This window comes from Mastomys coucha, unplaced genomic scaffold, assembly GCF_008632895.1.
Source record: "Mastomys coucha isolate ucsf_1 unplaced genomic scaffold, UCSF_Mcou_1 pScaffold6, whole genome shotgun sequence".
NCBI lineage: Eukaryota > Metazoa > Chordata > Mammalia > Rodentia > Muridae > Mastomys > Mastomys coucha.
The window spans coordinates 96330027-96357804 of NW_022196912.1; the positions used below are offsets into that span (position 1 = coordinate 96330027).

The 27778-nt window shown below is 43.5% G+C and overlaps 1 protein-coding gene and 1 long non-coding RNA gene across 6 annotated transcripts in view; one reads left to right on the forward strand and one right to left on the reverse strand.

Moving 5' to 3' along the window:
* The window catches only part of Slc8a3 (solute carrier family 8 member A3), a 217254-nt gene that overhangs the window by 88183 nt on the left and 101293 nt on the right, over positions 1 to 27778 (reverse strand). The window lies entirely within an intron of this gene.
* LOC116079874 lies at positions 4171 to 5843 on the forward strand. Its single transcript, XR_004114184.1, has 2 exons — positions 4171 to 4434; positions 5613 to 5843. It is a non-coding gene; the product is annotated as an uncharacterized LOC116079874 (long non-coding RNA).

Sequence of the window (27778 nt, forward strand, 5' to 3'; positions counted from 1 at the left end):
CTTATGCATGTCACTCGTCAGTCATATTTCTCAGGAAAACTGCACAACACCTAGACCTCCATTTTTTTTCACCCTCGGAATGGAGGGCAGAAGCCTCAGTCATCAATTATCTTGAAGTTTAAACAGTAGCTGGGCACGCAATAGCCACCACATGTAAAGGTTCTCTTCTGTTGTTATCATTAGTCCCTGCCCTTGTTTAATCTCACCCTGGGAAGGTTGCCCACTGTGGTTAGCAGCTCACTTGTGGATGAGAGCTTGAGAGAACCTGAGATTCAGACAAGTTGCTCACACAGACTGAAGAGCGGGTGGCACATGATCCTATGCCCAGAGCTGTTTTCCCGTCCCCTTCTTCTCCAAGATGCATCTCAGGGCCACTATTAGTTACCTTTCATCAGGTGTTTTTGGTTAATTATAAAGACAAAGCAACAGTTGGGAGAGGAGAGAGGGAAAGGAAGGCAAAAGAAGACTTTAGACATTCTGCAACTGTTCATCCATCCTCTAGACGTTCTGTTAGTGACTTCTGGTATTCCAGGTACTGACCAAGCATGAAGGCAGAATGGGAGTCACTGTCATCACACTTGAATAAGGATGAGAGACTCATAAAGGGAGTGTGGTAAAATGGTGTTTGAGAGGACAGCAGTAGAGTAAGATACCAGAGAAGATCAAATTCAATATTCACAGCATCAGTGTGTATGTGTGTTTCTGGAGAAGGGGACCTGCCAATGCATTTTATAGTGTATGTAGGAGTTTCTTGACAAGGGAGGGGTAAAGGTATTCAAGACACTTGATACAGACTAAATCTTCTATAACAGGTTGTATTGTGCTGTTTAGAAAAGGATGGCCTCATCCAAACCAAAACACTTGGAAAATCTAATGAGCTAGGTCTCAAGCTTATGTCTGGTTAGTGCATTGCTAAGAAATAACAGTCCATCTACATGAACTGGGCATTGGGCACAACTGTAAAATTAAATTTAGGTTATGTAAAAAGAAAGGAACAGTACATAGTCAGAGATACAAGGCACAGTAGGGTTATGGCCAGAGAGACAGAAGCTGTGATGTGCTGTTAAAGCAGAAAGCATAAGGTGAAGTGTTGAGCCATGACGTTGGATAGGTGGGTGGTCCTGGTCCCTGAGGACATCCCTTTCCAGGATAAGGAGGTTACATCCTATTCTGCTGATGATGTGGAGTCACTGAGGAGCCCAAGAGCTTGATGTGGTGACATGTTGCTGTTAGTGCTCACGTCTGAATGTGTCCTATCTCAATCATTATGCTTCTACCTGTCTTCAGAAGTATGGCCTGTCCCTTCTTCTGTGCCATGTTTTGGGCTTCTAATACAAAGCCTCAAATTTGGCTTTTATCATATTAGTCCCATTGAAGAAACGGGTTTCAAGGTTAAATTATCTACCACAACCCACTGAAATTCCATGCAAACCCCATCTGACTCCTAAACACAACAGAAGCACACCCTGGTCCTATGTCTTACACCATTTCAGCTTCTACACTCCATCCCTCCTCCAATTCCCACTCAATGTCTGAGTCTTGCCATGTTTCTACTTCATTTTATTCCTCATCCTTCTGCAGTTTGACCTCCACTCAGAGGTCATCAAAGGTTTTAGGTCAGTGGCCTTCTTGAAGTACCCCACCCTCATGTGCTAAAGAATAGAGTATCTAATGGCTTTTCTAATTCTGCATCTCTTTGCTGGTAACTCTCTATCCATCATACTTTATGCAGTATTAATGCCACAGATCCTAAGGTGCCCACCTTTGGTTCCTTTAGTGTTGTCTTCTTAATCCATTTCATCCATATAATTTTTGTCCACTATCTCTATTGAGCAGATTCAAATCTCCATCTTTAGTCATTTTTCCAATTGCCTTTCCAGCATTTCTACTTGAATGTTTCATAGGTATCATAGACATCTCAAGATTGGCAAGTTTCTCTCATGTCATCATAATTTCCTCATTCAGTGGCACCATCTTTCTTATACAGACACTGGAGCTGGGAGGCTGGGATCTACTCAGTTCATCTCATGTTTGTTTTATATCCAGTTCAACCTCGTGTCTTTTAACCTAATAGCTGTGTTTCAGACATGTCCAAAATCTACCTCGTTTTTCCCCCTATTTACTTAACACTGCTTTACACTAGGTCTCTATGATCTCCATTCTTTTATGGTGAACAACTTCTTAAGGAGTCTTTTCATTTGAGAAAGGGGAATGTGTTAGTTACAAATGTGGCAGAGTTTATAATTGCTAAGCCAAACACTGCATGTGTGCAATTGTGAACATCTGGTCAACCTGAGTGATCACAGGGATACATTAGAATTAATCAGTACAATGAGTGAATCAATAAAGAGACAGGACCAAGAGGGCAGAGAGGTCAAGGTCTCAGAGAAGAGAGCAGAGGTGGAGTAGAATTGTCCTTAAAGCAGAGAGATTTCCCAGGTACTAAGCCGCATGAGAAAGTTACCAAGGAAGCAAATTTGTGTGTGTGTGTGTGTGTGTGTGTGTGTGTGTGTGTGATTAGAGAATATCCAGGTTTCCTCTTCATCTACAAAGGAAGCTCTAGATACCAGAGTGGCTGACCTTAAAGAATGCATTTATTCCATGGCCAACCTGGAGCAAGTTTGGGATTCCTTGTCTCTCCCTGTAGTGTCAGTTGAGATGAGCTGAATTATGGTAGAAGAATGAGTTTATCTTGGTGAGTTTCCTTTGGGTGATCAGTTCTTGCTCAGTTAAAGTGTGAGCAAGGAAACCAAACCAAGAAATGAAAATTCTGGGGCTGGTGAGATGGTTCCGTGGTTAAGAACATTAGTGTTCTTGCAGAGGACTTGAGTTCACTTTCCAGCACCCATATGGTGGCTCATTACTGTCTGTAACTCCAGTTCCAGGGGATTTGATGATCTCTCTAACCTCTTCAGCACCAGGCATGCACATGGTGCATATACATACATGCAGACAAAGCACTCACACACATACAATAAAAATAAATAAGTCTTAAAATAAGTAAATGAAAATCACTCACCAGAGAACATAACACAGTTGGAAAATACTGTAGGCCTCTTAGAATGATGGGAAAGGGGTTCCCTCTTTCACTACATAGACCTTTTGAGTTTATTACAGAGAATCACAGCATATTAGTGCCTTAAAAATTATAGAAGAGCTAAGTCATTTTATAGAGGAAGGAACCTGTTTGCTGAGCACACAGGCCATGCTGGGAATAGAATTTAAACATTCAGACATCTTTCCACAGGAAAAGCACCGAGTGTGTGCAGTGTGGGCAACAATTTCTGGTACAATTCTTCTCCAAATTTGTCCAAACAATATAAATGGCACCACCACACATCTTCATGGTTGGAAAAAAAAGAAAGTCTAAGCAGTAGCCCAGAATCTTTCCTTTACCCTCCCCCACAATCATCTATGAAATATACAGCTCTTCAAACATGGCCTGCCATTCTTCCTCTCACAGGACAAAGCCTAGACTCATCACCACACTGTTACAGGCTGAGGGTGCCCCATTAAATGCCATGAACTCCAAACCTCCAATACTTTGGGATGTGACTTTATTTGGGGAAAGGGTGACCATGACTAGTGAGAATGAAGCCACATCGGAAAAGGGTGGACCTCTTGTCCAATGGACAGTGTTTTAATGGGAAGATGGCTGTGAGAGCAGATACATGGGCAGAAGGTCTTCTTATGATAAAAGCAGAGACTAGGGTTATGCACTTGTAATCCAGAGAATGGTTAGGGTTGCCAGCAACACACTTCAGGCTAAAAAAGACTCGGGAGACAACATATTTCTGTTATTTCAAGCCACATTATGTGTGGTGCTTTGTAATATTTCTCCAGGAATAAATACATATGGCTGTATGTTATGCTTTCCGTCTACCTCACACAACTGGCTTTTTCTATGTTCCAGGACACAATAAACCTACAACCCTTCCGAGGATGTTGCACATATTATTTCCCATAGAACATTTGGTTATTTCTAGCTCTTCATGTAATAGACATCTTCTTGCCTTATTTGGAGCTGCTTTAAATAGCACCACTTCAGAGAGACCTTTCCAGAACATCATACCTACGTAAGCTCAAAGCATCCTGCCTAACTCCCCCACCACAGTCATCTCAATACGTTTAAGTGTTTCCTAGCTGCTGGTTTGCTTTACTCCTCTAGAATGCCAGCTGTATAGAGGCATGGATCATTCAAGTGCAGCTGTTGTTCTAAACTGAGCACAGTCACTTCTGGGAAGAGTTCATTTACCATCCTTGACGTTGTACACAGCTTGGAATATAGAAGGCACTCAAAGAATTTGTTCTGAATGACCAAATGGAGGAATGCCCTATTGATAACAAGTCTTGCTGTGTGTACCCTTATTGAAGGCAGGAAGCAATCAGTCTTGAAACAGCCTGCCATGGATCGCAGAAGGACTAATCAAGCAGGTACCTCATGGGAATCAGAAATGGAATTGAAAAACAGGCCTCTAAGATTTAAAACACGTGCCTCTATTAGTCCAATGAAAATATGTGTAGATGTCAAGACTTTAGAAATCAAATTACACTCTAAAAGGACCCAGGGAGCTGGCCACCCCAAAAAATCCTAAAGTAATTCAATCTCTAAAATGAGCAGTAGTATCCTAATTTTCAGTCAGTAGGAAATCAGCTTTATGGAGATGACATAATAATGATCAAGACAAAGTTGTGACTTCTATTCTGAAAAAACATAGGGACTTATTTGTTCAACGTGTTCAAAGGGAGATGAGTTTTCAATATAAACTCATGTCTTTAGACTTTGTTCAGGGTTAGATGCCAGCTTCAATGATCTGTATCCAAAAAGAAACCCACCAGACTATGATTTGAGAGTTAGTGGTAACAGTTTTTGACTAATTTGAAATCTCTCAGCATTTTGTTAATTTGGCCTTCTGGGAAAAAGAAGCTATTCAATTCACCTCCTTAGGGAGAACAAAGAGTGACTTAGCAAGGCCTGTCTGTAAGCAGGCTTCCTACTTTGCCAGGTGAATAATTATGGTCACAGTTCCCCAGACTCTTCCATGAACCTGTCCTGTAACTCCTAAGGAAGGTTGATAGGTGGCAGACACTCCCTGAGTTCTCAGAAGAGGAAAGGCACCAGGGAAGAGCTGGTGTGTTCCTGCTGCCAAGGCAGGGCACAGTGGTTCCTGTAAGAATGGAGGGAGAGGCCTCAAGACCTGGAGAACTTCCTGACATCACTCAGAGAGAGGGCGCTGAGAAAGGGGCCTCCAATCACTAGAATCTGAACCCCATGGGGCAGATTCTGAGTGCTGAGTTCACTGGTGCACTTCAGGGCCTAGAACAATAAATACCTTGCATGAAACAGAGGCTCAAGATCTCTTCATGGAGAGAAAGAAAGAATGAGCAAATGACTGTGTGCACTTCCCACCAGGCACAAAGCAGCTCAGATGTCATAACAGTGACGTTTCTTGCTCTGAGCTCAGACCCCAGCCTACTGGGGTCTCCCCCAGATTAAGTACACTAAATCCAGGTTCGCACCCATGTCCCCATTGCGCTAATAATGAGCTCCTAGGGAGTGGGAATTTGCCACTGTGTTTATAACAGCCCATCTCCCCTCTTTGTCTTTATAGTTAAAAGTCAACTGATGGGACTTGCAGAGTTCTGAAGAGATGCTTTGGCTGTGTCCTGTTTGGTGTGGAAGAGCCTTCAACAAACATCTGTGAAATGACTGTGTCTAGACACTGCTTTCATGACTCCTAGGCAGGACAAGGACATGGAGCAGAGAGAACCACAGTCTTTGTACTCTGTTTATCTTATTGTGTGGGGACAAATAAATAACCTAAGCCACCTTGGAGGGGAAACAGTGTGACAGACCTCCTATTAGCCACTACTTTGAAAACAACTTCCCAGTGTCGGGCACTTGGCTTGTATGTGCTGCATATTTAATAGGGTATTGGATGGAACATTTGTGCTGTCCAACATTAACAACTGGCATTCAAAACTGAATCAGAGCCTCTTTAAGCTCTTCCAGACTTAAAGAGAGTAGCCAACAGCTGAGGACACACACCTAACTCAGAACATAGCAGGAGGCATCTAAACCACATTTACCACCCTTAATCATTCAATGCTCCCATACTTTCCTTTCCAGCCTGTAAACCAGAGGAGAAAGGAGAGAGGAGTGTTTGATTTCTTGGTCAGTAAACAGTTTTAATTAATTAATTAATATTAACTTCCCCCTCCTCTTTGTGTTAATGTGTATACATGTGGAGAAAAGATGATAAGTTTTGTTGTTCTTCTCCAGTTACTGTCTAATAATAATAAAATAATAATGATAATGATAATAACTATTATTATATTCATCATCATCATTGTTTTTTTAACTTCTTTTTTTTATTAGATATTTTCTTTATTTACATGTAAATTTCTCCTTTCCCAGTTTCCCCTCCAAAAAACAAAGAAACAAACAAAAATAACAAAAACAAACCCCTGTTGCCTCCCCCCTCCCCATGACTGCCACCCCACCCTCTCCAACTTATTGGCCCTGGCATTCCCCTACACTGGGGCACAGAACCTTCACAGGGCCGAGGTCCTCTCCTCCTATTGATGATCAAACTTGCAATCCTCTACTATACACATGCTGCCAGAACAATCAGACCCCTCCATGTGTAGTCCTTGGTTGGTGGTTAAGACCCTGGGAGCTCTGAGGGTACTAGTTAGTTCATATTGTTGTTCATCCTAAGGGGCTGCAAACCCCTCAGCTCCATTGGTCCTTTCTCTAACTCCTTCACTGGGGACCCTGTACTCAGTTCAATGGATGGCTGTATCATCATTATTGTTATTGCAGAATGTTCCTTCATTGGCCAATGCTGACTGGCTAGCTAGTAAAAATAAACCCAGGGTTCTACCTGTCTCTACCTCCCAGGGCTGGGATTTCCGGTATGTACCACTGTGTCTGGTTTTTCCACTGTAGGATCTGGGGATTGAACCTAGATTCTCGTGCTTACAAGGCAAGCACTTTGTTTACTATGCTATACTTCCCAGCCCCCTTCTTCTCCTTCATGAGGGAAAGGAGATAAACATCCCTTGTCTTCCCAGTCAGCCTGAGGGAAGGGGTACCAGTTGGTACCTCTCAGAAGGCAACAGTGAACTTCTCTTAGAGTGGTAATTTGCAGGGTTCTTTTCCTAGTGTCAGTCATCAAAATGATTGAAACAGAGTGGATAGTTCTTAAAGACTGGTGTGTCCAAAGAGCCTTGGGCACATAACAAGGAAGATCATACCCGTGGCTTCTTGCCAGTTAGAAGGCCTGCTGGAGGGGTAGGGCCAGCCATCTGAAGAGGGTCAGTTGTGTAAATTCCTAAAAAGAAAGGTTGGAGACTCTTCATGACTCTAGTGGTGACTCTAGTCACCTCTAGGTCTTAGAGGACATGAAGAAGAACACAGGTGTGCATAGCTTCTCAAAATAGAACATAAAGGCTAGAGGCTAGGGGAAGCCATGAGCTGCTCAGACAGCTACTGGAACAGGAAGGGACTGCTTCTTGGTAGAAGGACTGGAGGAATGGACCTGACCAAAGGAAAGTGATTCTCTGAGATAGTCTGAAATGACTGGGGGTTGTGATGATCCATACCATGTCCAATAACAAACATGACAACAGAGGGCAAAGCCAGGGTGAATAACAACCCTGAGATATTTCTTCTTATCTTCTGACATATCCCAAAATACCAAAGGAGATTAAGCTTTGGAGGGAGACAATCTAGGTGGGGCAAAGTATGCTGGCATGACAGATGCCGACCGACTGCACACTCTTGGTGCTGATGCTCTAAAGATGGCAGGGACTGAGGAGGAAGAGAAATCAAGCAGTTGACAATACTTGAAGTTTCTCATCTTTCTTTAAATCCCTGGAGTCCTGAATCTAGTTAACATTTGAGGAGGAGGTTTCAAATTAACTTTGAGATTGGTGTTTTAAACTAAATAGATGGAACAGTTTTTTAACAACAGAAGTTGTCAGGCAATCACGAATTGAAAGTGCCATTCAGGTGTGAGCTTAAAGTGCATACCTTGGGGAGGGAGGGTGATTCAGTGTAAAACTTGTGGAGACAATAGAGAAAAATAAGAGCGCCTCATTGTTATATAGTCTGGGCCCTGACTGCTTTATGAACTAGTTCCACGTGGACTGTATCACTGCACAGTAAAATGTCTCTACACAGTCATCACTGAATACACTGGGGAACTTGGGGATTAAGAAGGGACATAGCTGCTGTGCACACTTGATCTTAACTCACTCAGACAGTCTGTCTCCCATTCTACCCCATACACCAATTGCAGTTCACAAGCAGATGCCACAGGGCGCTGAGAGCATGGATCGTGGGTGATGCAGCAATAGACTTGGGTGCTTGCTCCTCAAACCTTAGGATTCTGGGCCAATGACTTTCTCAGCTTTGTTTGTTCCCTTTATGGTGTGAGGGTGGTGCCTACTAGCATGATGCTGTAAAGATTTGGTGAGAATAATTTTGCATCAAATTACTACCTCTGTTGTCCCTTTCACACCCCTTCTGTATTTGGATGCTCCCTTTATGATTGACATCTCTCTGATTATATTATTCACTATGCAAGGGCAGAGAAAGAGAGCCACACCCTTCTGGATCTCTATGACAACTATGCACACACAGTAGGGTTTGGCCAACTCTGATTCTGCTCAGATATCACTGTTAAACTGACAGGGAAACCTGGACTCTTGGGAGGAGAAGACGGTAATGAAAACATTGAAAATAAAACCTAATTTATTGAACACTCTTTCCATGCTGGACACAGTGTTGGATCCTTTAAATGCATCCTTTCATGGAGTCCAAATAAGTTAGTCCATTACTTTTTAATTTAGCCTCAAGTAGATTCTCAGGGTAAAGGCAGAAGGCAGCCAGATTCTTTGCCAAAATGTCACAGGAATACATGCCTCTAGCCCAGTTGCAGTTAAAGTCTTTTGCTTCACTCAGAAGCCTTTTGAGCTAGGCCTTTACAGTCTGCATAGCTCTCAGCACTAGCTCCTACTGGGATGGTCCATTAAGCTCTGCTTACAGCAGTCAACTGCTTTTCCAGTCCAAAGGCCTAAGGTCTTCCACATTCTCAAAACAACAGCAAACACCAGCATGGTAGGCCTGTCACAGCAATAGTCCACTTTCTGGTACCAACATCTGTATTAGATACTTTTTTAAAAATTGTTATGATAAAGCACAATGACCAAAACCACTTATAAAAAACAGATTTAGTTGGGCTTCAAAGGTTTAGATCTATGATGTCAGAGCAAAGGCATGGCTGTAGGAGCAGCTGAGAGCATCCACATGCAGCAGGTAGAGAGGACACATTAAGAATGGTGCCAGTCTTGGGAAACGTCAACATCCACCCCCCAGTGACACACTTCCTCCAACAAGGCCACACCTCCTAATCCTTCCCAACTCAGGACCAAGTATTTAAACATATGATCCTACAGAGGCCATTTACAATCAAACCACCATAGATTTCTTCCACGAGATATGAAGGCTTACAGGTTGGTGTTAATGGGCTTTAAGTTAACTAACATTTATCAAGAGTTTACCATTACATGCCATCAGTAGAAGTTGCTATGGTTTGGATATAAGGAGTTTACCCAAGACGAAGAAGATGGCTCCACTGGTAAAATGCCTGCTATGTAAATTTAAGGACTGGAATTTGAATTCCCAGAACCCACAGAGTGGCACTGGTTCCTCCCTCTGGTCCTCAGAACTGATAGCATGGTACATGCCTTCAACTCCAGCACTAAAGTGTGTGAGATGGGCAGGTCATGGAGACAGACCAGAAACACAAATCAGGAGGAGAGATACTCATTGTCTCCCTCTCACATCATGCATGCATGTACATCTGCACACACATATAAACACCCCTACACCAATAAATACATCATACACAACACACCACAAAAAGGAAGGTCTCTTAAAAGATTCCTGTATTAAAGTTTAATTACCACTGATGGGCTTTGTGGAATGAGTGGATTTAGGGTATGGTAGAAAGTGTGGAAGGGGGAATGGATGGTCACTGGGGGAGAGATCTTTGAAGGCTCTATCTTATCCCTAACTCCTTCCTCCTGTTTTACTTTCTCTGCTTTCTGCCCATCTGGAGGAGAACAGTGATAAACCCCCATATGCTCCTGACATGCATTCAGCCTGACAAAGAACCAGGAACTACAGAATCAAATGAACATAGGCTGAAACCTCTGGTATTGGTCCGCAGCCCTCACCCCTGGTATTAAGACATCATGGCAAAATTGCATGTAGGTATGAGAATACTCCTCACATTGGTAGAAGACTAGGCATAGCTAGATTAAGTACATTGCTCAAAGTGAGACAGCCAGTGACTGGGAAATCCAAGATCAGGTCATTCAAGTGTCTCTTAAGCACCATCTTTCCCCTGTGCTCTAGTGACAATGGATGGGTGACTTGCCAGGATGTTGTGTAGTAGCTCATAAATGGCAGTATGGAGATTTAAACATCCTAGCCTTGGAGTTTGGTAACAGGACTCCAAAGCAGGAGTTTATCAATGGACTTTCAACATTTGTCTCTATCTGTAGGCCTCTTCAATAGGACCAAAGAAGTCATGGGCCTTCTCTTTACCTCTTAAATATTTCAGCAAAAAATATTCCCAGACTTTGGATGAATGGGAAACTTTGAGTGATATTGTGATGAAAGAAACATTGTTTTCAGGGACTACCACAAATTAATTAATATATGCCACCTGAAGTGAGCTGCTATACTATTAGTATCTTCACACTCCCACCCTGAATATTTCCTCCCCTTCCCAGGGACCCATTACCTTCCTTATCCCAGCTCTCTCTGTTCTTCTCCAAGGCTGACCTCCCATTGTGACCTCTGCTACCTATGAACCTGTTCTTTCTGGAAATGAAGTCGGCCTGACTGCTATCTTGGGGTTGCAGATCCACCCCAGTAACCTCCCTCTCTCCAGTACTTGCCTCTATTTTGTACATCTCTTGCCTTTACCCAGGCTTTCTCTCACTTCCCCACCCTCAGTGTTAGCAATTCCCTGTTATAAGTTCCTCCCAAACCATGACCATCCCATTCCTGAAGCACCCAACTTGTTATGTGGGCTCTGTCGATCTTCTGACTGGGGGACAGAGGCTATGCCTGACTCCTCTTTGTGTACCCACTGTGTGACAGAGAATATGGCACACAGTAGGGTTTCAAACAACATGGGCCAGAGGATACATTTGGCTTGAACGCTGGGTTTGGCTATCAGACAAACCTTTCTCTATGTTCCCACAACCTCAATCCATTCACCTCCACTTAACACAAAGACAATTATATAGGGAGTAAGAAACAAAGTAATTCACCCTTTAAGAGCTGGCTTTCAACCCACTTCCAAAAAGGGAGTCTCTTGGATTGCTCCCAGCTCATAATGATCTTCTTAAATGAATTTTTATAGCCACCATAGTCTGTATATTTCGGTTGTCAACTGCATTCTCTATGACTGTCTTCAGCAGTCATGTTCTGGTGCTTGCACATTAGTGTTTTTACTGTCCTGACATGTCTGCACACCCCACAAATGTTGGGACTATTTCTAAAATGGCAGTGTCACTTTGTTGTCTTCCTTGCTTGATGACTCCTGACAAACTGGGCCTGATGCCCTCTTCCATCAATCTTCGTAGGACAGCTCAGACACAGTGCTGGCACTAGTGGCAGATCAGCGGGGCTTTGCTAAATGAGGCCATTTGGTGACCCCTTTTAGCTCCATGCCCCAAATGTAATAAGTACCCACAGATCTTATTTGCTGACTGGGGACACAAAAATTCATAGTTCTTATCCTAAGACATGCTTCAGATGGGGCACAGAAATACTTCGATTAAACACTCTTGCAATTTATCAGTTTTACTTTTTATAAATGCTTGCTTCTTTGGTCTCAAAATTGAAGAAGCATTGCGAGACATCCTTCAGCACGTCTTTTACATATCAATTTTTATGCAGAGCCCCTAAATCACTCTGAATTTCATATACTTCCATTATTAAACTCAATACATCACCAAGAGAACAGACAGTGGTACCAGCTGGATTTGCTTGGGGCCCACATACCAACACCTGCACTAAAGCGTAGTTCCTAAATATGGAATCAGCTTTGTTATTTAATTTTTTTTTTTTTAGTGGAGGAAACAGACATCCCAACCCCCTCACTGGAGAAGCTGCTCTGCTGTATTAGCTACAAAACACAGGCTTCTGCTCTGTTTTGGCAACTGATTATATAGGAGGGCTCCACACAGATGACAGGCTTAGGACCCAAAGATAGCCCGACTGTCAAACAGGTCACTGTTTTCTCCCCTCCCTTGGTATAGTGAAAGTGTGTGTGGGAAGAGGAGCTCACAAGAGAAACAAATGAACTCACCTTCCTTAGATAACCATTGGAGCACTCTGTCCTCAGCAGCCAGTCCCAGGCCTCCTTTGTGGCTCTCCAGTTGCTACATCCCGCACACAGCTCTGCCACTGAGCCCTAAAGCTCTTTGGTTAGCAGGGAAGAAGGGGAGAGAGACCCCAGTGCCACAAGGCTTAAATCTAGGCTTGGGGAAGTTGTCTGCAAAGCTACAGGGGAGAGGAAAAAAGAGGAGAGAAGGGAGGCCCAGACAATGGAAGTGTTGGAAGTGTCGAACGAATGAGAGGAGGTGCAGGATTAAGGTCTTCTGAAACAGGAAGAATAGCTCCAAAGCCGCTAGAGTGGCTGGCATTTGACACCTTCACCACAGGCAGAGGACAAAGGCAAAAGCATCCTGTTTTGGCACACCCAGAGTGAGCTCTAGGTCCCCATCCACAACCCCTTCTGCATTCTGCTAAGTACACACTGAGATGCCTCCTGACTCTGAGCAGAGGATGCTCTGTAATACCGAGAAGACAGTGGCTGGGTAGTTTAAGCTTTGGTACATTTGGCAGGGATCTGGGTCTGCAGCAAGGCAAGATATGTTGAGTCCCTTCCAGCAGATTTCCTTTCAGGCCCAAGTGTATAGAAAGGTGGTTTTCATTTCATTATTTTATATTCATGTGGGCCTGTTCCCCATTTTAAATGGGAGCTTAGCAAACTGTAAAACATATTGAGGTGAACAACTGTACTCCACAGACGTTTAACAGGAGAACAGTGCAAAGGTCCTTGCTTCTGACACCAGCTTTGGCTCCTCTGTGTGTTCACTGGAGGCTGGGGGAAACAAAACCGGGCACCTGAGCGCAGGGACACACAGCCTTAGTCAGCACTCAGGAGTTGGAGGCAGGAGGAGCAGGAGGTCAGGCAATCCTCAGCCACATAGTGAGTTTGAAGCCAGCCTGGTCTACATGAGTCCCTATCTCAAACAAACACATTCTAGAAAGAAAAATAGAGGTATAAAATCCACTCCTTTTACACATGTTTTCACAGATTTGTGAAACCTGGTTGGCCTTAGTCTCTCCACGGAGACCAATCTAGGTGACATTCTACTTCTGGGTTTAGCTCCTGTCCATTCTGCAGCCTGTGCTGTGCTATGCTTATCATACTTTGTCATATGTTCTGGTGTTTGTCTTGTTCAAAATCACCCCCCTTTCCACTAGCCAAACATACAGTCTTTTATTCCTTACTCTCTATATATTAGCATTTTGCCTCCATGTATGTATGTGTATACCTGGTGTCCACAGGAGCCAGAAGAAGAAGTCACATTTCCTGGAACTAGGATTACAGATGGGTGTGAATGACCATGTGCTCACTGGGAATTGAACCTAGGTCCTCTGGAAGAGCAGCCTGTGCTTTTAACCACTGAGCCATCTCTCCATCCTTAGAGCTGAGTTTCTACAAGCCTTAGTAAGTGCAAAAGGCTATGATGTCACCACAGGAGATGGTACCTGTGTTAGAGAAGCTTTGCTCAGATATGAATTGGAGTTACTACCCACAAGTTCAGTACTAATGAATCCAAAGCACCTGCGAAATAAAGCCTTTAAACAGAAATGCACACACAGGACAAGGTTACACATGGGTTGCTGAAGATGCTGTGACCAGAGGCTCCTAGGATCCCTGCTCAGGACTCCTTCTAGAGTAATGTTTCACTATTCATTAATTAAATTATCTAAAGCAGCTTTATATATAAAATACAACTGTAATGATGAATAAGGTCCGAAGGTGCTTTGTTTGCACAGTGTCAGATCCCTGGGATAGTTTTCTATTTTTAACCATAGGGGCTACAGGATAAATGAACAGTGGGAAGAAACTGGGAAATTGCTTGTCATGGTTTGGATATGGCTGTGCCCTCCAGTGGTTTGTGTGTTGGCTTGGTTCCTTGTACAGCAACGTGAGTGGTGGTGACATTATTTAGAGGTGAGACACAAGAGGCAGTCCTTGGGTCATTGAGAAACTGCCCTCAAAGAAAGGACAAAGGTAGCTCTCCTGTCATTCCCTGAGATTTCTCAAGAGTGATTTCTTATTAGGAACCTGAACCTGGCCCCTGAATCAGTCTTCAGGTTCCTGACTTATGATGTGAGCTTTCTCACAGTCCTGTCATGAAGTCATCCATTGCCAGGCCCTAACCAGAGGCTCTCATCAGGATGATGCCTGACTTAGGCTTTTAACCTCCAAAGTATGAACTAAATGTATTTGCTTTATAATGTTACCCTACCATGGACATTTTCTTAAGGTAACAGAAAATAGTCTAATGAACCTTGTATATACTTTATAATAATCCTGTATGACTGGCATTGCCCTCTTTTCCAACTAATAAAGTTAGCGTTAGAGAGATTACTTGATTGACTTGATATTCTATAGGACAGGAGGCAGAATACTAACAGGCAGGGACCCAGGGGTGAGTGCCTTGAAAAATCAATCTTCTCCTTCAAAGTGTGAAGCCTGTAAATCTGGTAATAATTATAAGCCATGGCTCTGTTACATGGCAGAGGTGAAGGGATTTTGCAGATAACAGGGTCCTTAATTAGCTGACGCTTCACCCTTGACTTTAAATATCATACATGCGCCCAACTAATTAGATAAACCCTTTAAAAGTAGTAGATGGACATAAAAAGGCAAGCCATGAATTCTCCAGCTGGGAGGACACTTCTTCTTCAACAATCCTGAGATTGGAACAAGGCCCCCAAGACTCAGGAGAGAGATACAGCCCTAGCCGGTATCTAAACTGATTCATAGCAGCTGATAGGTAATGGATAAATGCTGTTCATTGTGTTTAATGAAGCAGCAATTGAACATTAATACATGTATCCAAGAGGTGGCAGAGTCATGGCAAGCCACGAGCCCACCCGCCTCCATAGCTGATCCTCTTTCCCTTTGTGCTACATGGTGCCACACTTGGTGGGCTATTTTTTTGCTTATTTGTGTATTGGTTGGCACTTGGGAAGAGGGGTAGTGCATGGGGATATGAAGGCATCCAGGTGCAATAGCTGAGATCTGACACAAAGGGGGATCCTAGTCTTGGATGGTAACCATAAGTGTCCAGGGAAAGGGTGGGGAGCCACTCAATGTTGAGAGATGAGAGATGTTGAGTATTTTATCTCTTCTTGCTGAGGAAATAGTTAACAAAAAATTTTAGGGGAAATACTGGGTCTCCGAGGTTGAATGACCTCAAGAAATCAGTATTGTGATCCAGCTTTTTATGTACACAGATGGCAAATGCATATGATTCAGTAAGTATGTTCAGGGAGAAGGCTTAACTAATCCTCAGATCAGTGCCAGGGCAGTGGCCAGATGCAGGGCAGAAGCCAAATATTTAGTGGAGAAAGATTTCTTGAGCAAAGATAGTATGTGAATGGGGACACTATCAAGGCAGAGAGCTGGTGACAGGGTGTTCAGAGGCAAGGTGAGCTATGTCAGTGATATCATTTGTTATGGTTCAATTGATTGTCCTCTTGGCAGCATTTAGAATGACCCATGAGACAAACTTCTGAGTGCCTCTGTAAGGGCATTTCCAGGGACCTTTAAATGAAATGGGAATATCCACCCCAGATGTTGATGGCACTATTCCATAGACTAGAATCCCAGATTGAATAAAAATAAAACAAGTGAGAGCATACCACCTTTACCCCTCTCTGATTCCTGACTGTGGGATACCAATGTGAGCAGTATCCCCACAACCCAGCTACCATGAGGCCCTCTGCCACGACAGAGTGTATCCTTCCACTCTAAGTCAAAATAAAGTTTTCATTCCTTAAGTTGTTTTAGTCTTAAGAAGTAACTGATACAGCATGTATACCCTAAACGTGAGACATGATGGGTAGGGGTTCTTTTAAATTGTAGAAAGGGCCCCTCTGAAACCCCACATCTAGCCTTCATATCTCTGACTCTGGTTATTAGGTAAGAAATCACAAACCTAGGCCAAGCGGTCGGGCCTGTGTCCAGACTCACACTGGGGTTCAGGGTGAGATTCCTAAGTAGTATGTCACACACGCCATAACACATAGTTGTATGATGAGGACTCAACGAAGGCCATTAATTATTATTTGACACTTTGTACACCATCAACAGGTTTATGGGAAAGTAGGGGGGGTCTTACTGCAGATGGCTTAGCAGTCGGGAAAGGCCTTTCAGTCTGCAGGGTTTCATAACACTAGACCATCAGCACAACTCTGCAGCTATGACACTCTCCTGAAGCCTCTAGATCATCAACAGGTTTGAGTGGCAGCTGGGGCAGTGGGTCTAGGAAGAGACCTCTATGCTGCTTGTGTGTTAGAGCCCTCCGGAGCCTGTCCTGTAATTATTGTAGCTGTTCTAGTTCATAGTCCCACTAGGAAGTGGTTTGACATCTTAATTACCTTTCAGAGGAAAAGGACTTTGCCCAACCCCCCTCCTCCCTTCTTCTATCTCCTTTGCTTCTGTTGCACTCTCTACCTTCCTTCTTGCCTTCCCTCCATTCCCCAAGCAGCTAGACAAACTCCACATCAGGATGCAGACAAGTCAACCTCAAGGTCACCTTCAGCTCTGGCCTGGGGCAACTCTTGCCTTGGGGAGAAAGAAGCCTGTCATGTTCCCTGACATTGTCAAAGAAAGCCCAGATAATGACATTTCCCTTCACCTTCCTCCAGACAATACTCTTTGACTTTCTATCTTTAGATCAACTCTCTTTTCCTAAAAGCTAACCTTGGGCACAGGTAGAGAATCCAATTACTAAGGCAAACTGGAGGAAGATGCTGGCTCAGGTAGAGTAGAAAGGCTGAGCCATGGCCAAGATTCTGCTAGTTAAGTAACTAATACTTAGTAAAGCACCCCTGGTGAGTAATTGAGACTGGACAGTGAGGTAAAGGTTTTCTCTTGGTGACTGCACGCAAACTCACAACAACCCTGAGAGATAAGTTCCTTAATACCCACATTACATTAACAAGTAAAGTGAGGGGCTAGGCAACTCCTTCTGGCTTACCATCCCCCAACTAGCCAATCAGAGACTCTCTTCTCTGGCTTGACAACAGTCGCACAGGTTGTCTTTGTGCTACTCTTTTACTTCTTTCTACACATGTGCTTCAGTATGGACAGCTGCATTTCTGATTCTGGCGATGTGTCTGCTACAACTATAAAGCAGAGTAGCGTCTTCTCTGCTCCTAGGCTCACTCACAGTACTTGCATTAGTTACTTCTCTTCCTTCCTTCCTTCCTCCCTCCCTCCCTCCCTCTCTTCCTCCCTCTCCTCTCCTCTCTCTCTCCCTCTCCCTCCCCCTCCCCCCTCTCATACATTCATTTTTCAAGATGAGGTTTCTCTGTATAGACGTGGCTGTCCTGGAACTGTGTAGACAGGCTGTTCTCAAACTCACAGACATCCACCTGCCTCTGCCTCCCAAGTGCTGAGATTAAAGGCACGCACCAGTTACTTTTCTAATTGTGCCAGACAAAAGCAACTTAAAAAGGAAGGGTTTGCCTTGCTTCATGATTTGAGGGGCGCATTCGATTATGGTGGAGAAGGCATGGTGCAGGAGTACGAAGCAACTGGACACAGAAAAACAGAGATGAGTGATGGCACCCAACTTGCTTTTTCTTTTGTCCCATGAGGATGGTGCTGTCCACATTCTGGTGGGTCTTCCCTCCTCATCAGTTAAAACTCTCTAGAAACACTTCATGGATATACCTAGAGACAGATATCCTATGTGGATCTAGAATCAGTCAGTCTGACAATGAAAGTGAACCATCAGAGTCCTCCTACACACCTATCAGCAATGCCTTCTTCTTGTCACAGACAGTTATGGCTGTCCCTAGGTTACTCATGACATTTTCAGCTTTACCCAAGCCAAGTTTATTTCTTTGCAGAGAAAAGCAGTGACATCTTTATTTCCCAGAAAGCAGGCAAGACACCTGCAGTTCAGGGCCAGCTTCAAGACCTCAAGTAACTCTAAAGAGAGAATTGACTGGAGAATCAGCCCTATTTTGCCTCCACAGTTGTAGATAAAATACTTTTTTATCCTCAGATAGGTTCTCGTTATACAGCCCAGCTGGCTTCAAACTCATAATCCTCCTGCCTCATTACTAACCTTCTGAGTGCTGTGATTATAAATGTGTGTCACCTGGTAAAAGATGAAAGAATACTCATTCCATAGAAGGAAGCTATAGATCCAGTGGCCCAGGCTTCCGCTGTCACAAAGGGTAAGTGAGCAGAAATGAGCATCCAGCTTTGGAACACAGTCTGAAGCTGTTGATAGTTACTTAAGAACTGTGGCACAGTTTAAAGACTATGAAGGAATCCAGGATAAGAGGATCAGATGGTAGAAGAAACGGCCATTATAACTGCTGTCACTAAATAACTAAATGAACCTAGGTATGTGACTTAGACAAAGTGGTCTTTTTATTTTTAGCAATAGCCACCTATTTGCAAACAATAATGGAAGAGCTTTGTAATTTATTAGAGCCTGTATGTAACAAAGCTGGTGAAAGAGTTCTGGCTTCCTCGGGCCCTAAGGATCAGTGCCCTGAGAGACATCAACCTCTTCCCCAGGCAGCCTCCCTTTCCTCCAATCCAGAGCTAGCAATGTGCATAGCGAAGTGTGGACATGCATTGTACAGAGAATATGTACTTCAACTTTGTAGTTGATTGTACAATAGGTGGCTTCAAGCAGTTGGATTTTTTTTCAAGTCTGAAGACTAGACATTCAAAACCAAGGGTGATACCATTTAGATACTAACTATTCCCCCTCTGTGCCATAGGCTGTGTGGCCAGCTAGTAGATCCAATCACTGGAAGAAGACTGAACCATGAAAAAACTAACTTCACTGATGTGTTAATCCACCATCTGTTCACACTGAATAGATTATTAGAAAGTGGAGTCTGGTGGGGAAGAAGGAAGTCCCCACCTCTGGAGGTACAAACCTTTGCAAACCTCTTCAATTACTGTTTGCAAATAGATGGCTATTGCCAAAAATAAAAAGAATAAGTCTAAGTCACATACCTAAGTTCATTTAGTTACTTAGTGACAGCAGTTGTAATGGCCTTTTCTTCCACTCTCTGTGGTTTTTAGCGAGGCAACCTTTCCTTGGTCCTTTCTTATCTATTTCTCTCTCTGCTTCCTGGCTACCATAAAGTGAGCATCCTTGCTTCATCATGTCCTTCCACCACCATGTTCTTTATCACCATCGTTCAGAAACAGTGGACTGGATCCTACAAACTTATGAGCTAAGATAAATTTGGTTCCTGGAAGCTGCTTCTCTTAGCTTATTTGCCACAGCAAAGTCAGGTCAAACTGGCACATGGGTTGATCTCCCTAGAGACCATAAGGAAGAATCTGATGCACGCTCCTCTCCTAGCTTCGTAAGAAGCCTACTGACAACTGCCCAGGGTCCTTTGTATCACTTTTATCACTGTTTCTGTTATCATGTGGCCTGCATCTCTGTGTGTCTTCACCTGGCATCTTTATCAGGATCCCAGTATAATCTTGTCATAACTAACTTCCCTGAAAAGACCTGACTTCCAAATAAAGTTTCCTTCTGGGAATGAACCCAGCACAGCTTACGACTGGCATGAACATTCGACCCCTCTGAACAGTGTCCACAGCAAGACTGAGAAGCCACCCAGCCACCTAAAAAGCCATAAAGAAATGAAGCTGAACAGCAAAGAAAATCACACAGAAAGCCAAGGCAACGTCCTCTTCAGCTTAAGACAAAGCAGATGTCCTTTCCGCCTTGAATTACTAGGGAAAGACTGCCAGGGACTATAGGTATTACACTGTCTCCCTTCAAGCTTACAGAAAAAAAAAAAGGCAAAAAGCCTTTAGTTTTCTTTCTTCTTCCAAACCCTAGTAGGACTGGAGGGAACCAAAGGGGCAGGCCATAGAAAGGGAACAGGTTTCTTCTACTCTCTTTACTGCCAGCAAGAACAACTCTGAGCAGAGTAGTTCAGGATGAAGAGCAAAGCAAGACTGAGGAAACCTGTGTCCTTCTAGGGACAGGGACATTCTGATGGTAGAATTCAGAGACAGTCAGGAAGTGCTGCATGGAATTGAGTGCAATCTGGCCTAAGCAGATTAGCTCCCTCCCAGGGAAGGGGTCAGCTGGGCAGGGCCGCTCCCTACGCAGTGGCCAGGGGCTATCATTACACAGCCCACATAGGACAGAATTACATGCTCCCTGAAGGAAATGCTTAATTGATTTTTCAGGGTGTCTCTTGAGATTCAAAGGCAACCAGTGCTCAGAGGTAGCAAAGTGGTAGAGACACTGTCCTTCTAAAGAGCTGGTGGCAGACAGGTATCAGGGCTGTGCAGGAGTTAGTTCAGGAATGACAATTTCCAGACAGTTCTGTGGGTCTTGCTGAGACTGGGAGAGGAAGCAGTAAAGGATAGAAAGTGGAGATTGGTGGGGTGCTCCCTGACCCTCACGCCCAAGAGCAATATCCAATCAATGGCCTCCCTGAGCTTTCTGCAACCTCCAAGTGATACACAGACAGAGGACGAGCCAGGAATCTACTCAAGAACTTGCCCGTCCCTCTACTAAGCTATTCACTTGTTCCAGAGACATCAATTTCCTCTTTGTGCTACGTAGAGCATCCTGCTAACCATACAGGTGCTGCTGTGGTCAAGAGTGTGGACTGGATGAAGACTACTTGCCCCTGAAGCCAGCATCTTCTTATGTCTGTCTATGCCACCCTGAGCCCAGGTCAATTAGCCATTTTTTCTAATAAGTTCTAAATCAACTGAAGAATGGAGCATGCGAGAAATACACCAAACCAAATCTCTGACAGAGGGAGGTTTGCTTCTGTTTCACCTCAGCCCTTGGTGGTTCCTTTGTACAGAAGAGACGAGTACTACACATAACCACGTGCCAACCAGACCATGGCCTCCCCAAGGATAGGGACCATCTGTTCTCATTGCACAGCCCCGAGTATAAGCTCACCAAATGCCTGCCAACTACACACTAAGTAACTGACACCATTCTCTGACCTCCATTTCGTGTTGCTCCTGGCCTCATGGATATGGTAGGACTATCATAGGCTCTCCTAGGGTTACACCTAATCCTCAGCCACTCCCCCTTGTTTTCAATTCCCTCTAGTCCTTGGTCCTGGCAGCCTTCAGTCACTATAAGTGGAAACTATATCAAAGAACAAAAGCAAAAACCCAAACAAGACAAAACAACAACAACAAAAGAAGAAAAAAAAATCATGGTTCTGACTGCAAGGCCCTCCCCCCAGCAGCGGGCAGTGCTCCATCTGTTGGTAGGATCTCATAATAAAAAGATATATAAAGAAACCTTGGTCGATTTGCTTAGGCAAGTGGGAATTCAAGGTTATGAATCCAGATTCCTCGGGGTAAGTATTACAGCATTTATTTGGGACCTACCTAATTCCTAGGCCCAGTTGTCCCAGAATTAAAAGGACAATAAGCCATCAGTGTACATGTCTTTTTTGATGCAAAAAAACCACACTGCTATTATTATTGTTGTTGTTGTTGTTGTTGTTGTTGTTGTTGTTATTACTGAAGTTCAGTTATATAGCTTGAAATCTGGTCTGGTTATCTGCCCAGCATGTTAGAATTGCCCCCACCCCAAAGTTGCTTTAGGTATCCAGCAACTCTGGCTACTAAGAAAAAATGAGAGGCTAAGGAGATAGCTCAGTGGCTTAGAGGTCTTGCTTTGCAAGCATGAAGATGTGAGTTTAACTCCCCAGCACCCACATGAAAAGCTTGGCATGCCTGGGCATGCCTATAATTCCAGTATCAGTGGAGGGCTACAGAGATAGATAGATCTCAGGTATGTGCTGACCAGCCAGCCTAGCCAGAATGGTAAGGTCCTAGTTCAGTGAGAGATCTTGTCTTAAGGGAACAGAGTGGAGAGCAATAGAGAAAGACAGGAGACCAAGGCCTGTTCTGGTCTTGGCACACACAAACCTGCACACATATGCATGCAACAGACAACAGCAACATACACACACACACACACACACACACACACACACACACACACAGAGAGAGAGAGAGAGAGAGAGAGAGAGAGAGAGACAGACAGACAGACAGAGACAGAGACAGAGAGAGACAGAGACAGAGAGAGACAGACAGAGAGACAGAGACAGAGAGACCAGAGACAGAGAGAGACAGATACAGAGACAGAGAGAGACAGAGAGACAGAGATAGAGACCAGAGACAGAGATAGAGAGAGATGGGCACACTCTTAGCTTTCTCTATATGAGATAAAGGAAAAGTAGGCTGGTTTCAGCTTAATGACCTTGTCGTAGTACTAAGATACGTGCTACAATAGCAGGAATATGTGTTCACAGTCAGAAGATGCAGATTTTGATACTTCACTTAAAAAAGAAAAACAAGAAAAAGAAAAAGAAAAAGAAAAAGCCTGTGCTCTGAGGCAAACTACCTAATCTCAACTTCTCAACAAAGCAAATAGTTACCTTAATGATATCACAAAGTCCTTATATATTTTTTAAAAAGTGACTTTTATATTGTTATACAAATAACTGAACTTTTACTGCATAAGCACAGTAGCAGGAGCAATAATAAATTACCATTGTGAACTCCAATGGTAAGACCCAGGAACCAACAGTCTCCCCACTTTCTCTATAAAATTCTGAATCTCTCTGTGGGGCTACCACATCAGAGCTGCTCTGAAGCACCAGCACCTACTATTTTCAAAACATTGTCACCCACCAATTCCTCTGGCAGTCAGCACTTGGCTACAGTCATTCCATTCTCTCCTCAACCCCCAAGGTAGACACTTTAGATCCAATAGTTCACAAAAGTTAATCAAAATGTCGTTCCTCTCTGCTTTTAATTCATCACAGTAACACCAGTTATGTTTTGCTATCCTATATAAAATGATAATCATTAGTTACCAGCTAAGAATATCCTAGAACACAGGCTGTACAGAGAAATGGCAGATGGTTAAAAAAAAAAAAAAAAAAAAAACTATGATAGAAGTAACTTAGCAAACACTACTCTACTTTATGAAACCTGGTGTGTTAGGAGGGGATCTAGAAGGTTCTAGTCTTATTTTTAAAAACTGTATGCTTCACGTGTCCAATGGGAACTCATGCTTCTGTGGGTTCACGAAATGAATAGAAAGTTCTTTGTTATGAAGGATGGAGAAGAGAGGGGCATTGTCCTATCGTGGAGAAAAAAAAATAGTCATTTTACATTAACACTTCTCAAGGAGGGGCAGGCTCTTACTTGATCTATCTTGTGATGTTCTCTAATACTTCCACAGGATTGGTGTATGTGGCCTATTCTTCTCACATCTACAGTTGAGCACAGGCATCACCTCACAGATCTTTCTTAGCACAGCCCACTGGGACAACCTCCACTAATTGCCCAGAGGCAACTCTAAGGGGGGATCTGATTTTCCTCCACATCCATGGATACTGGTAGAAACACACACTATGCTACACTTGTAGAGAGCTGATCCCAAGAGTTCCTGGAAAGACTTCAAGTTCCAGCTCCTGGGATAAAGAAAGACAGCTGAGTGTTGTCATCCAGCTGGTCCAGCAGAAATCAGGTAGAGAGGAAGAGGCTGAAAGAGAACTGTCATTCTAACCTTGACTTCTGGGAGAAACATGAAACCTCTCTGGCTTGGTCTGAAACACAGGCAGTACTGAAAACTCAGACCTGAGAAGAGCTTTTGAAGTGATGCAGTCCCACATAATGTAACTGAAAATGACACAGAACTCTCCAATGATTCTACTCTCCCAGGGAGGGCAGATCAATGAGGGGAGAAGTGACCCTGGTAGCCTTGAGAGCTGTATCATTCAGCATTGCACACTGGGAATGGCCACTGTTATTCTGGCCAGCTTAATGCTAGCTCTGACATCTGCTGTCAGTGTGGTACATTGCTTAGGTCTGGGGATCGCTCCTTCTTCTAGTCAACTGCAGCAGCATAGACCACTGTGGCATCAAGGCCCTACTACAGACCTTATACACTGTTCTGGTTCAGAGGGGGCAGGAAGTATTGCCTGAGACTCCATTCTAAATGGCACTGCCTACAACCTACCGATACAACTGTTTAGATGATTTATGGAATCCTCATGGCAACTTCGTGTCTCCACTCTATTACCCAGTTACAGAGGTTGGCTGGGGTTCAGGGGCTAGGGAGAGAGGAGAAAGGACTTGACAACAAACAAATAGGTGGCTAGAAGCCTTTTACATGGTCAGATAAAACAAAACAAAACAACAACAACAGCAGCAAGATCAGTCCCCTCTAGAGGACTTGACCATAAGCTTGACTGGAAAGAGTTGTCCAGGTTGGGGAAGAGGGCTGCAAGTACACCCAGAGAGAAAACTCTTGATCTGTCGAGTTCTATAGCAAGCTGGAAGGAACAAATGCAATTGCCAAGGTGGCAAGAAACAGAGATGCTGGGAGACTGAGGCCTCAGGCTCCGGAGGAAATACATCAAGATGAGAAGGTCACCCTCGCTGCTTCAGACCCTTTCTGATGGCCTTCTGATATCAGCTCTCCTCTCTGCTGGATCTTTATGATTAAATCTTTCCATCTCACCTAGAGACAAGCAAATCTTTCATGGTGAAGGAGAAAGGTACACTATCACGAGGGCTTTGTTTCCTGGGAGACATCCATCTTCTCGGTGCTATCAAGCAGTTAGTGTCACCGTCCAAGCGACAGGCTTTTTTAAGGGATCTTCCTCCCGCCACCCCACCCCCCACTTCTTTTAGCTTACTTGGAATCATACATCAGAGAGGGGACAGAAGGCAACCTAGTGAGGAGGCCAGCACTGAAAAGGAGGGGAGCACAGAAAGAGAGACCAGGTTGGAAGAGCACAGTGACTGAAGGTGCTCCTGGGGAAGGTGTTGGGTATAGAGATACCAGGGAGGGTGCCAAGTCGATGGCTGACCTCGAACCTATACCAGTACAGACTGATCAGCATGTTTTTAGAAAAACGAAATTTTCCAAAATAAGTTTTATTTTTAGCTTTAAATTCTTCTTCAATTTGGGGTAAGTTTGTTTCTATTAGCAAATAAAATATAAGGGTTTCGTTGTGACATTTTCCTACAGATAGATCATGATTGTATTTTGCCCGGGTTTGTCAGCCCGGAGCCATCTTTCAGTTTCGGCCTCCTCCAGACTTCTGCTGGCTCCTTTCTCTCCTCACTTTCATACTGCTGACTTCTTCCTTGTATAATCTGTGGGTGGTGGAGGTAAGAATGTAACCCCTATGAATGACATGCTACCTGAGAATATTTATGTGATGTTAGTTGGCCAAATCCTCAAAGCATTTGACTCTTGCAAAAAAGCTCTTTAGTGGCATAGAATCTATGTATGTGAGGCTTGCTGTATTTGAGAATCAAACAATCTATATTCAGATATCCAGTGCATACTTCTGGCTTTGTGCCAGGCCTTTAGATTATATTGGGAAGTACAGCTTAATTCCTCATTTAAAAAAAATAAGTAAGAAGAAAATAACATCTTGAATAATCAGTCTGCTGCCTTCCTCATGGACCCAGAGAAAACTGAGGCAAAGGTGTGCACATATGCTCCACACAGTAAACCTCTAGGGGTAAGATGGGAAGACTGGACCAAGAAGAATCCTCACTCACTAGCCTGGCTTTGTTTAGCATCCCTTGCCTTTATTCTTGGGAATGAGTGAGAAACTTGGACTTTAGGATTCAGAAGAGTCCGGAGAAGACAATCTTTTATTAAAACACAAAAAACTCCACTGGCTCAGGATCTTACTCCCTGAACAGTTTCAAGGTGAGCTGAGAGATTAAAAATAGCCTGTGCTATATTATTATTCTTACTTAAGACATTAGTCACATAATACTCCAAGATTTGCACTCTCAAAACAGCCTTCACATCCAAATTGTCATATTCTTTCCAAAACTAACATTTTACTGGTGAGTAAAAATAAAACAGAGATGCCCAAAGCAGAAGGGAACATCAACTCAGCAGCTTCTAATATCCTTTGCATTCCCAGCTTCTGTCACATCTAGTGTGACATTTCCATTGTATCTGATGTGATATTGGGAACTGCTTTCACTCTTTGACTTCAGCTTTATAATTTGTAAAATGAGAGGTCAAATATCTTCCAGCTTGAACATATAATTTGGTTGGAACATGTACAGTGCAGCCAATACTGTGTTCTACCTTGGAGGAGACCTCTGCTAGTCAATTATAGCAGATCCTACCATTTGCACATTTGACTATCCCTAGAGGAACACCCCCCGAACTTCCCCCAACAAACGTCTGTGAGTTGGAACAAGTTGCTATTTTGCAGAAGCATGCGAGCCTTAGATATATGAGACAGTCACTTGTTTAATGAGTGAAATTAGCATGCAGGCAAAACTCCTATCTCCAAGAGGTTTTGTTACTGTTTGCTGTGAACTCACATGCTTTATGTAATTTTATAGGGATAGGCATAAAACTGGGATCCTCCTGGAGCATGAAGATATCAGTAGTATCTATCACAAAATGTCAAGGGTTCATTGTAATACAGGTGCAATATTGTCACACACCAGCCAGTCCCATCTATCACTACTATGTCCTTAATGAAGGTTCCTTAACACTTGAGTGCTGTGTCTCTCTCTCACACACACACACACACACACACACACACACACACACACACGAGATAGGGAACTCTCGTTTCCCTTTTATTAACACTTTCTCAAACATACCATTCTCCCATGTGTCTGCATTTGTGTGTGCATGTTGATTCTTTCTTCCCGAGAGTGAGATCCTGAAGAGATGAACTGTCAGCTTGTCTTATTTCTCTATCCTCAACACCTACCAATGTACTAACACATAACAAACATTTAGCAAACATTTGTTGAATGACTGAATGCCTTTTAGAAGAAGGCACTGTGCCAAAGGTGCATTTTTTCCTATTTATATTTTACACTTACCATTATCTTGCATGTAGATAGATAATGTTAATTCTATTGTTTCAACAATAAGAACAACAGAATCTCTAGGACCCATGCAGATGATATGCAATGTCACTGCCAATGAAGGGTGGGTTCATACCCATTTGTCAGATTTCAAGGTTAAAAATTTTCTATCATACCATGATGTTACAAATGCCTCAAAGAGGTAAACAAGATACATGCATGGATCTAGTGTGTACACACATGTATTCAATGCATTGTGCATTCCATGCACATGTGTGGAAGTCAGGAGACAGTCTTGGCTGTTGATCATCATCTTCTACCTTGTCTGAGATAGGATCTCTTTATTGTTTTTCTACTGTGTATGCCAGGCTAGCTGCCCTACCCACTTCCAGGGATTCAGGAGCCCTGGGATTACAAGATGTTCATACTATACATTCATCTTCTGTGCTCTGGAGACTCCAACTTAGATCCACAAACTAACACAGCAAGCATGCTTACTCATGAGACCATCC